The following is an 11520-nucleotide window of genomic DNA, read 5'->3' on the forward strand; positions in this document are numbered from 1 at the left end:
AAATTGTTATGTAAAAATAATAATGGTCTCCGTGTCACTTCGTTTAAAATGTTAGGTTACCGTCAATATTGTATGCCTGGGATTACTTCTCCTTTAAATTTCAATTTCACAGCCCAGCTCACTTTTGTTTGTTATTAAAAAACAATTGTAAGCGAAAGAACGAACTGCTATTTACAAAAACTAAATTGACAATACTGTACATTCTTAGACTGAAATCAATTTCGGTGGTCTAGAACTAGCTAGGAACGTGACCTAGAGATTGTGGGTTCGAGTCCCAACATAAAATTACTTGCAAGTATAGCCATCCGGTGTAATTAAAAAATAAATTAGCCTGAAAAAAAAAACTAATTTATAGCTATAAAAATTAATTTCATTTACTTATAATATGCCTACAGTATTGTGACGATATAAAATGTAACGCGAGTTACAATGATACGTATGATCAAACGTTGCGGGTGACAACGCGATCGATCAAACGAAAACGTACCACCGGTAGTGATAGATTAGTGCTAATTGTTATTAGTTGCGCAACATTACGATCGATTGGACATTGCAACACTGACAATGAAAAGGAAATACAAGTTATTGCAAACATGTATATTGTATAATAAGCTAAGATGCGCACTCATAATGAATAAAATGTTTGCACTCGTGACGCAAACGATGTCAATTTGTACGTGTTTCTTTCCACGTACGACGGAAGAATCTTTGAACCAAACGTTGATACTTGCATGCACGTGATATGGTCAAAGTGTGAAATTGAAAATGGCCAAATGTTGCCTTTTAAGCACTTCGCGCTTCAATTACAACATAGGTGCAACAGGCCGAGGGAATTCAAGCTCAATGTGTGCTAACCAGAAGAGCCTTAGTAAGAATAGTGGACATGCCAAAAATATTAAGAGCGTTTAATACAATTCCAATATAAAAATAATTAATGTTTATTCATGTTTTAGAGTGTTTTTAGAGATTCAAAATACGGTTGTCGATAGTGTAGTCCCTTGAACTCGTAGGTGGCCCAAAGTTGGATACGGGCAATTCCAAATTAGCAAAGTCATGTTCATTATCTCTTCACAGCCATCTGCTTCCTGAAACAGTACTTTTCTTAAGCTAGGAACGGAACTTTTGACAGGGAAGTTATTCAATCTTATTATTAGCGTTACTGAAACATAGCTACCCGCCGACACTGTCAACGATAAGTTAACAATGCACACAACAAGCAAGATTCACTCTTCCCTTATTCAACCCAAATTTCAGTGTTTCGTGGGCCCGGATTCAATATCCAACGACTCCCAGCTCAGTAGATAGGGGTTAAAAATTGAAAACGGGGCGTGAAAATTCACCACCTCATCAAAAGGACTAGGCTATAGAGGCTGCAGCGGGCCTTTACTAACATTATCTCCGTTCAAAAGCAGCTCCAATCCTAATTCCCTAATTGGGAAAGCATTCTTAAGGGTCAACTATAATCAAGAGTATTACTATTAACAAGATAATATTATATAGTTATAATTATTGTTGACCGACTAACGAAACAAACTTATCATATACAATCGAATGTTGATCATTACGGACAATTATAAAAAAAAAAAACATATCTATCTTTACAAATAATGATTATTGCGGTAGGTCTATGTTAATTGATTATTTGATAAGAATAGGTGTGTAACAGTAGGCCTACTTCCTACTTCGATTTATATACTCATTCATAGATAGATTGATGCACGTATGCAGGAGTAAATGACCGGTAACCGGTACTACTTTCTACACAGTCAAACCGGGAAAATAAAACTGCCAATTGTTGTAATTTCCGCGTGGGGATAGGCTACTCATGAAGGAATTAGTTCAGTACCAATTCCATCATTCCGCGATGTGTATACCAGTAGTACATCAGGAAATAGAATAAATAGAGATGGCATTATTATTGAGATTATTGAGAGATTTTAATTAACGAATGAATGGTACTGGAGCATAAAGGTCAAATCATCAACCTCACATTACGTCTTTTGTTGAATCAAACATATGAAAACCTAGATGCCTCCTATTTAGAAAAAGATAGTTTAATTGGGAAGGCGTAGGCCAATATCAGTCTCACGTGACGTCCTAGATCGAAATCTAGATAAACAATATGAAAGGCTCTGCCTATTTGTAAGATTCTAAAGTCTAACTACGATTTTGTGTAAATAAATATTGAATTATCTATTTAATTTCAACATACAATACCAACACTACATTGAAAAAACCACATGAGAAGGAAGTAGGTCTAAATAAGTACTGTGCATTATTTGACACACGTGTGTTGCGTCACATAATTCACAAATATGGATCTAGCACGCATGTCGCGTTTATTATAATAAGTACAAAATGGAAAGGGGAACTTCTGTGAAAAATCCCTAATTTGTTTTCTACTCAAAGGAGACGCACTTCAAATGTTCAGCAAAACATCAATTGTATATTGTAGAAGTCCTCAAACACATAAAACGTATCCGGTACAGGCCGCAACATTTTCTTTTCGGAACGTTTAATTAGGCAGGAATGATGAATAACTTATGAGATTAATAATTAAGGTATAAAGCGCGCGTACGGGCCCTGTCATTTTATAATTATTTATATAATGTTTGAATATTTGAATCAAATCCTGTTGGATATTGAAAAAAAAACAAATAACAACATGACAACATGGGCATGTTTTCTCTTGTAAATAAAAAAAACAAAAACAATAAAATCAAAACCAATTGTTAAAGATTTAGATAATTTGATAAACTGCGAAGTAGCTTTTATTTGTCCAACGAAACAAATCAAAACATACGGCATCCAGATCACTACCTCTAGAATATCGAACTTACGATGACTATAGGGTTAGCACAAAGAAGTAAGTACCGTACCGCACCAAGCAAGATGATAATGACTGTTTTATTATCTACTGCGAAATTAGTTTTGCGTCAGGGAGCTAAAAATCGTTTTGCGTTGGCGTTTTGTGTTCTCAAATGTACGGAGTTTAAATTAAACAGTCAGTGGAGGAAAAACATTTGACCAATTATTATTTTGTTCAAGTGTTCTCATCTACCAGGGCCACCGGTGCACCAACGTTGCCCGTTTTTAGTTATCTACTTGCTGATCAAACGTCAGTGTAATTTATAATAATGTCCAAATTAAGGGCACCTTTTATTGTCATTACGTGTTTTTTTACAATGGAAATTATAAAACTACCTTTAAATAGTTTTGTGCATTTTTTGTCGTCACAATCAATTGTCATCGAGTTGATTCGAAGCCTATATCACATTTGTGCGTGTGTGTAAAGTTAAGTTAACGATTTGATAATTACCAGTTGCTGAAACTATACAAGATAAAGCTAGAAAATAGTTTGCTGTATTTGTGTACAACCAATTAAATACATTTGGTAAACTAAAGGCTAAAAGGCTTACATGTACTTAAGTTGGTAACTAACAACAAATGAAAACTGTGACCTAAACATAGCATCCACATGAGTGTACCTTCATTATCCACTGTTTACGTCATACATAGAACGAATTAAAGAACGTTCGTCACACTGGATCCAAAAATACATTTTTAAAGAACTATAGATAAATGACAAAAGATGTTAGAATTGACACATGATGATTGTTGCAGAAAAATGAAATCACGTTGAAATGATTAGTCCTACTTTGCAGAAGTGAACTAGTTTCTGTGATAATTATTTTGTGGTTTATTTATTTATCAACAATTCGAAAAACAGCCTAAGAGAATTGAAAACCATGGCCAATTGCCCAGAACAGAACTGGGAACATTTTGTTTTTGCATAGTTCTTGTTTTTTCAATCTAGACATTGTGGGTGTGGTATCCATCCTTCAAAAGAGAGTTCCTCCTCCAAGAGAAGAAGAACAGTTTCTCCTCCAAAAGACAAAAGAAATGGAGAACAGTTCCTCCTCCTAAAGACAAAAGAAATGGAGAACAGTTCCTCCTCCTAAAGACAAAAGAAATAGAGAACAGTTCCTCCTCCAAAAGAGATAGAGAACAGTTCCTCCTCCAAAAGACAAAAGAAATAAAGAACAGTTCCTCCTCCTAAAGACAAAAGAAATGGAGAACAGTTCCTCCTTCAAAAGAGATGGAGAACAGTTCCTCCTTTAAAAGAGATGGAGAACAGTTCCTCCTCCAAAAGAAACAAAATTGAGAAAAGTTACTCCTCCAAACGAGATGGAGAACAGTTCCTCTTCCAAAAGAGATGGAGAACAGTTCCTCCTCCAAAAGAAATGGAGAACAGTTCCTCCTCCAAAAGAGATGGAGAACAGTTCCTCCTCCAAAAGAGCTGGAAAACAGTTTCTCTTCCAAAAGAGATGGAGAACAGTTACTCCTCCAAACGAGATGGAGAACAGTTCCTCTTCCAAAAGAGATGGAGAACAGTTCCTCCTCCAAAAGAAATGGAGAACAGTACTAGGTTAGAAACACAATTCACTGGTGGATAATAACAATTATCTCTACAAGAGGTGGTGGAGAGGTGGCCAAGATTATTTACACAATACAGTTTAGGATCTATAGTTCACTGCATGATGTCTCACTATTGTTTTTGTCAACTAGTCCTATACATTCCCCCGACCTTGGTTGCTTATTCAGTTTTGTGTACTTTAACTATTCAAGCCTAGTGAGTCACCATTTCTTTAAAATCGTTGTATAACTCACCCTAAAAGATATTATTGAAATCTTGTATGGTCAGTGAGTGGATAAATTTTGCTGGGTAGTACAGAAAGTCAAACAAGGACCAAAAATAAAAGTTTAGGGGTGATTTAAAATTTTGCATAATCAATCTATTGTTTAACTCTGGACAGCATTTACAGTTTATTTATTTTCAGCATTATTTTCATTCATTTTCCTTTTTTTTCTCAATTCTGAATAGAGGTTAAAATTCACGCCTCCCTCCCTCTCTTCCATTGTTTAAAAAGTCCACTATTTTTCACCACAACTTTGGAGTGACTATAAACTTGTTTTGTTATTGTTGTTTATTAATTTGTATGGTGAGCATAATAGAAAATAGTGTGCATGTGGTAACAGCATCATTATCACAATTAAAAGCTTGGTTAAAATTAACTTTATGATTGCCTATTATGTCTGGCTTTCTGAAAAGTCTGCTATGTGTTTTTAACGAAAACAACATTGTGGAGCCTGTTGGACCTCATACAAAGTCTGGGTTTGAAAAGTTTGTTCCATTTTTCAGAGAGTTCAATATTGGTACCGTTAATTGCTGCATGACTATTATTATCAAACTAACCATTACATTGGGCTGTCAACTTAGAAAAACTCCCAGGTATGAAACCACAAATTTTAAGTAACAGTTCCGCAATATCCTGTTAGGGAGTATACCACCTTCCTGAGTAAATGCCAAATACTTCCTTTTAGAAAGCTTCTTGCCTTTTACACACCACCAGGTAATATGCAAGTCATCAATATGGTGGTTCCTTAATATTTTTTATTTCATTTATACAAATGCCGGCCTTAGTCTAACAAAGGTAGCCCGGGTTCCACTCCAGGGCTAAAAAAAAATTGTTTAAATTACTTGGGCAACATATGGCTAACTGGAAGACCTGTTTTCATAAAAGGCAAAAACAAAATGAATTGAATATAATTTGATGGATTCCTCCTCCAAAAGAGATGGCGAAAAGTTCCCCCCCTCCAAACAAGATGGCAAAAAGTTCTTCCGCCAAAAAATAAAAGAAAGGCACATATAACAATGGATATTACTGGTTTCTCTCTCCTTTATCATTTGTTGATGGTTGTTATGGAATCCAATGCATTTATATCATAGACAGTTTGTGTGAAATAAAGTTAAATTGAATAACATTTTTTTTCTAATTCCCTGTTCTCAGATGTGAGTGTGTATTTCTATTGAGTAGAGTAGTATTCACTGTACCTGAGGGCCCAATCTAACATCATGCACCATAGAGCTTTGTTTCACACTATCAAACTTTATGTGATGTGCCAATATAATGGACATGACGATTTCATATCACTACCATATTTAAGCATATCACTACCATATTTGGGCACATTTTTTGTCACACTTGATTTATAAAGCTTGAAGCTTTGTTTCACCTCCTCCAATAATGGATGATGTATATTTTACAATATTGGACAAAAATTATGTAATTTGCAACGAGTGACCATACCAGAAGCTGTGATTAGTCACTTCAACCAAAAACATATATGTTTAGATAGTCATCGCATCACGATACTGATGTCATTATTGACATATAATTAATAAAACAATGCAAACTCACCTATCAACAAAGCAAAGTCATTATCATTAAATATTAATAATAACATCATCACTACTTTACAATAAGGCTATTGTTAAGAATATATACAAAGTAGCCACATATCATTACAAAATAGAAAAATTAAATTACCATACATTTTTTAGCATAGTCATTACTGTTTTGCACTGAATATATTTTAGGTTCCACTAAAACTTAAACATTCTTGACAGTTTGCTACCCTAGCAAAAATCATATGTTTAGTGCATATACATAGGTTGAAGTTCATTTTAAGAGAAAGAAAAAGGTAAAAAAAATGATCAATTCTTCAAAATAATAATAAATATATTAATAATATATTAATCCAAAAAGATGGAAAAGCAGTAGAATCCACAGTGTCAGTGTAAATGTAATACTTTAAAAATGTTGTATACTTGACACAAACACTGGCAAACAGCCTATAAGTATATATAAATCATACTGTCAAATTATAGAAACAGTGCTCATATTCGGCACATGATCTCATAATTGCGTCAAGCATAGTTCATTGGTGAAAGTATATATAGGTATACTTTATCTATGTTGACTCCAAATGATATAAATTTTATTTCGTTGAGTTTATATTTTTAGGAAGATAACCTTCAATTTCCATTGAAACAACATTGGTAGTATGATAACCATTCAGTCAAAAGGAATTCTAACAACCATTTTGAAGATGTTACCTAACACCTATAGCTTAGTCTAGGTTCTAGTCGGAGACTTAACTGATATTAGTAAAAAGATAAATATTTTGGCACATATGGCATTTCATACGTATACTACTTGAGCTTGTAATTGAAAAGCCGACTGGTGGACTAATATAAAAAAAGACAGAATTACAGACTTGGGGCAAGTCTAGCTATTATGTGTTATGAATGCTAGTGACAGAGAGGATACAATATTTTAATGTAAGAAATAATCTGTGGAAAGTATTTGTATATTCTAAAAAAGAATGAAAGGGTAATGCCACTTTAAGAGTATCAATACAGACAAAATAATTCATTTGAAAACTTTTGAAAATGAACAATAAAAATTCAGCAGTGATTCTGCTAAAATGTGATGACAGAGCGTAATATACTAGCCGGCTTTTTACTCAATGTATAAATAGACACTTATTTCAACTGTTTTGGCTGAAACGAGTCAACCAGTAAATCCGTATTCAAAAGGACACAGATTGAATGCCGTTCAGTGACAAAGATGTATATTATTCTCGGTAAATAAGCTTAAAATCTTTTACAGAGACGTCATCCATGCCTCTTCACAATACAGTAAATTCAGGATCTAATAAATTCCTGACAGAACTGAGTTATTAAATTAAATACCAAAGGTTGCTAACCAAAAAATTCAAGGCCACAAAACTTTAAAAATAATATAAATTTGATTGGTGTACTCATACTTTTTTTTAACAATATTAAAAACTGCTAGTGTGGGCTCACATTATTATTTTTAAAAAACCTAGTACTGTATCGCCAACTATACAGTTTGTTTTTAAGGTTTTATATTTAAAATAAATTGTATAGATATTATGATTGTAAACCGTCAAGAAAAGAAGGTATTTACCATATACATATTGTTTATTTTAAATGCTGATTTTATCTGTAATTGGTGAAGGTTTAACTTAGGCAGTGTTCCACAAAAGATTTTGTGAGAAAAAAGCAAGCCAAAACAAATCTCTACTCATATCAACACAAATTATCTTTATCAGAAAGTGAAATATTTAGGTTAAATGGAAATGAAAGTGTTTTGTTTACATTATAAAACTTCACCAAAATATAAATAAATAAATAATAAAATAAATATGATGCATTAGATGATGTAAAAACCATAATGGATAAAATAAAGCCCTAAGCAAGATTCAGATTATTCTGTGATCCTATAAATATGTCATACCATTGTTTGCATTTTGTATTTGGATGAAAATATAATCATCCTAAATTGGATTTTGATTTTGTGAGAAAAAAGCAAAACAAATCAAATCTCTACTCAAATCAATACAAATTATCATTATCAGAAAGTGAAATAGGGAAATGAAAGTGTATGTTTACATTATAAAACTTCACAAAAATATAAATAAATAACTGGAATATTTCTGCTTGTTTCTTTCTACAATAATTTATTTACAGTACTTATATTAATGTTTAAAAACTGATGCGAAAGACATAACATCTCTATTGTTTGTAAAAGAGGCTTGGAATACTTGGAATAACTACAAAATCACCATATTGTATCCATATGTTTAAGGTACTAAACAACAATGGTGATACAGTACAGTGTAAAGGATGGTATGACAAGCCCTAATGAAAAGTCAGCTCCTGATAACCCTACCCTGTTTTAATAGCATTAATATTGTAGGCCTTGCATATGTCTGGTTTTTCTGAAAAGTTTAGTTGAACAAACAAGTTCAGTTGAATATATTTATCCTAAAACTTAATAGTACTGGATGAATGACAATATTCATATCCGTAGTATTCAGAATGTGTTTTTAATGGTAAGAGAAGAAGTTGGTAGCATTTTGGGCTTTAACAAAAATCTAGTTTAATCATTTTGTTTGTTACCGTCTGTTTACATGTTGTCATTGGTGGTTGTCAATGTTGTTTTATTGGTCATGTTTATTTTGTGTAGTATCTTGTTCATCGATTTACTTGTTTGTAGTATCTTGTTCATTGATTTACTTGTTGTTGACAATTATATTTTTTCAAAGTAAACTGATGAAAGAAATTTAGTAACAGATTAAAAAAATATAGATATATACAGATACATGTAGAACCCTTATTAAAAGGGGACACATTAGGTACCCAATGAATTTCCTGCCTGCTGTTTATAAACATATATTTGTTTGTTTCACAGCAATATAATAGGTGTCTCACAAGAGGATCTATCTATATCATTTTGGTAATAAAATATTAAATACAGTAACTAATATTTAAAAAAAATACAAATATGCTACAAAGTAGGACGGTACTAAAAATAATGATTATAAAAGGTAAATATTTTATTTTAAGCCTAAACTTGAAGTGTTCATAGACTAAAACCAAAATGTAGTCAGTATAAGTAACTTAATCTAGATTAGTGTGTGAAGTAGTCACTTTCAGTGCACAAACAAGGCCTTAATCCTCCAACAATGACTTTAAAAAGGATGTTAACAAATGATTGAATAGTACACGGAAATAATGCAAACTCAACTGAAAAACAAAACACTTTTTGTTAGTTTGTAAATCACTATAACGACATCAGATTTTAAGACTAAGGAAGTTGGCATGCAGTTACCTTAATTTAAGTCACAGTTATTAAAAAACTATAAATAATAAATATATAAATGCTATTTTAATATAAATAGAAACTCTTAAATGAACTGATAGTGTAAAACATATCTTGTCACATCTGTTATTTTATTTGCATTTATATATTATATTTTATACAGGATTACACAATCAGGTAAAAGAAAACCTGTTTTGCATTGTGGTCCTGTCATAAATACAAAAAAAAAAGCAGGGGGGGGGGGGAGGGATAAGATCGATATGTAGCTTTGAATGAAGCAACTGTTGGGGAATATTACATTTCAGTTATAGTGTTACAGTGATGTGATACAAAACCATGTATTGTAATATACACTGATGAAGGGCTAGTGTTGCCCGAAAGCTCTGCTAACTTTTCTGGCTGTTTTACTTCTCGTTTTGATTTAGCTTTTCACTTTTATTTTGTATCTCCATTGAGATCCCGCCACTGATACCCACAGCATTGTCATTTTTTCAGTAATTTGCCTTTGGATTTAGAGTAATATATATATACATACATATGTTAATACTATATAAATTTAAAATACATGTTGTATAGGAATATGTGAATGGGTGTGCGCATGTATAGATGTTTTAATACATAAACAGGCCTTGTCTTTTGAAAATCATAGGTCTGCTACAAATTGCACTCCTCAATACATTCAGAGGTGCTGGAGGTGTGCTGTTTGTATTTTTATGTGTAAAAGTTTATCAAATTATGGCGTGTTGTAAATCGCACTCCTCAAGGGCAGTTTAGGAGTGTGTTAGGGGAGTGATCGCACTCACTCACCTTAAAAGACAAGGCCTGCATAAATGTTTCTGCATACCTATACTGTAAATGGGTTGGTTATGCTTGTAGATCTAAATACTGTAGTTATGGTAGTTAGTTAATATGATGCATTAGATGACGTAATAAATGTAAAAAGCACAATGGATGAAACAAAGCCCTAATCAAGATTCAAAATAGAACTTGATGTAAATTACTTTGTGATCATATAAATATGTCGTACCATTGTTTGCATTTTGTATGAAAATAATCATCCTAAATTGGAAAAATTCGGATTAGGTCCTCTACAGACCCACGGCAGCCACAATACAGTGCCTACCATCAATGACAGACTGAGATGGAATGTTTCAAAAGATAAATGGGGTTCTTTCAAGTACAATAGAAGTCAAGTTTTAAGTTCTTATCTGAGAAGACTTGTTCTATCTACTAACTAACTACTGGTCAAGGGGAGCCTCAAACATGCTACGGTTTGCAGTGGTCTGTCCATTCAACTCAACTATTATGAAAATATGGTTATATAAAAATGTTTATTTATTTATAGAATGTTATTTCCGTTTAAAAATATACATTTGTCAAAAACCCCCTGGTACAAGGAAGTAAATAAGCGTATATTGGTGACAATGCAAGTATTTTAAACTCAAACAAACAGCTTTTATACAATTTTTTTTATTAGGTTATTTTTTTGCATTGTTATTGTATGCTTTCTGTTCATTTTTTAAGTAGGCCTATATTTTAACAATTCTACTATTACACAATGTAACAATGACATTTGAGAAATAAGTCATAAACTATGTAATTGGGAATTATATTAATGTTACAATGAAAATTTTTACCAACGCATTGGTAAAAATAATACAATTGGTAGAAATGCATTTCCGGACAACAACCCCCTGGACAATTACTCCTCCGACAACTACCCCTGGGATATTACCCCCTGGAAAACTACCGTCTAGGACAACTAACCCTGTATACATATAACCTACTCGAAAAATATTCTCGAATGTTGCCTATTCATGAACAAGTCGCAACAAGTCCTAAACATAATAATAATAATAATAACAGGATTTTTATAGCGCACATACCACTCAAGAGTGCTCAAGGCGTTTTAGGTGTAGTAAACTGGAGCGGTCCTAGTAAACACCACACGATACACAAAGGTTATGATGCTAATACTTAGTAC

This window comes from Antedon mediterranea, chromosome 6, assembly GCF_964355755.1.
Source record: "Antedon mediterranea chromosome 6, ecAntMedi1.1, whole genome shotgun sequence".
Classification (NCBI taxonomy): domain Eukaryota; kingdom Metazoa; phylum Echinodermata; class Crinoidea; order Comatulida; family Antedonidae; genus Antedon; species Antedon mediterranea.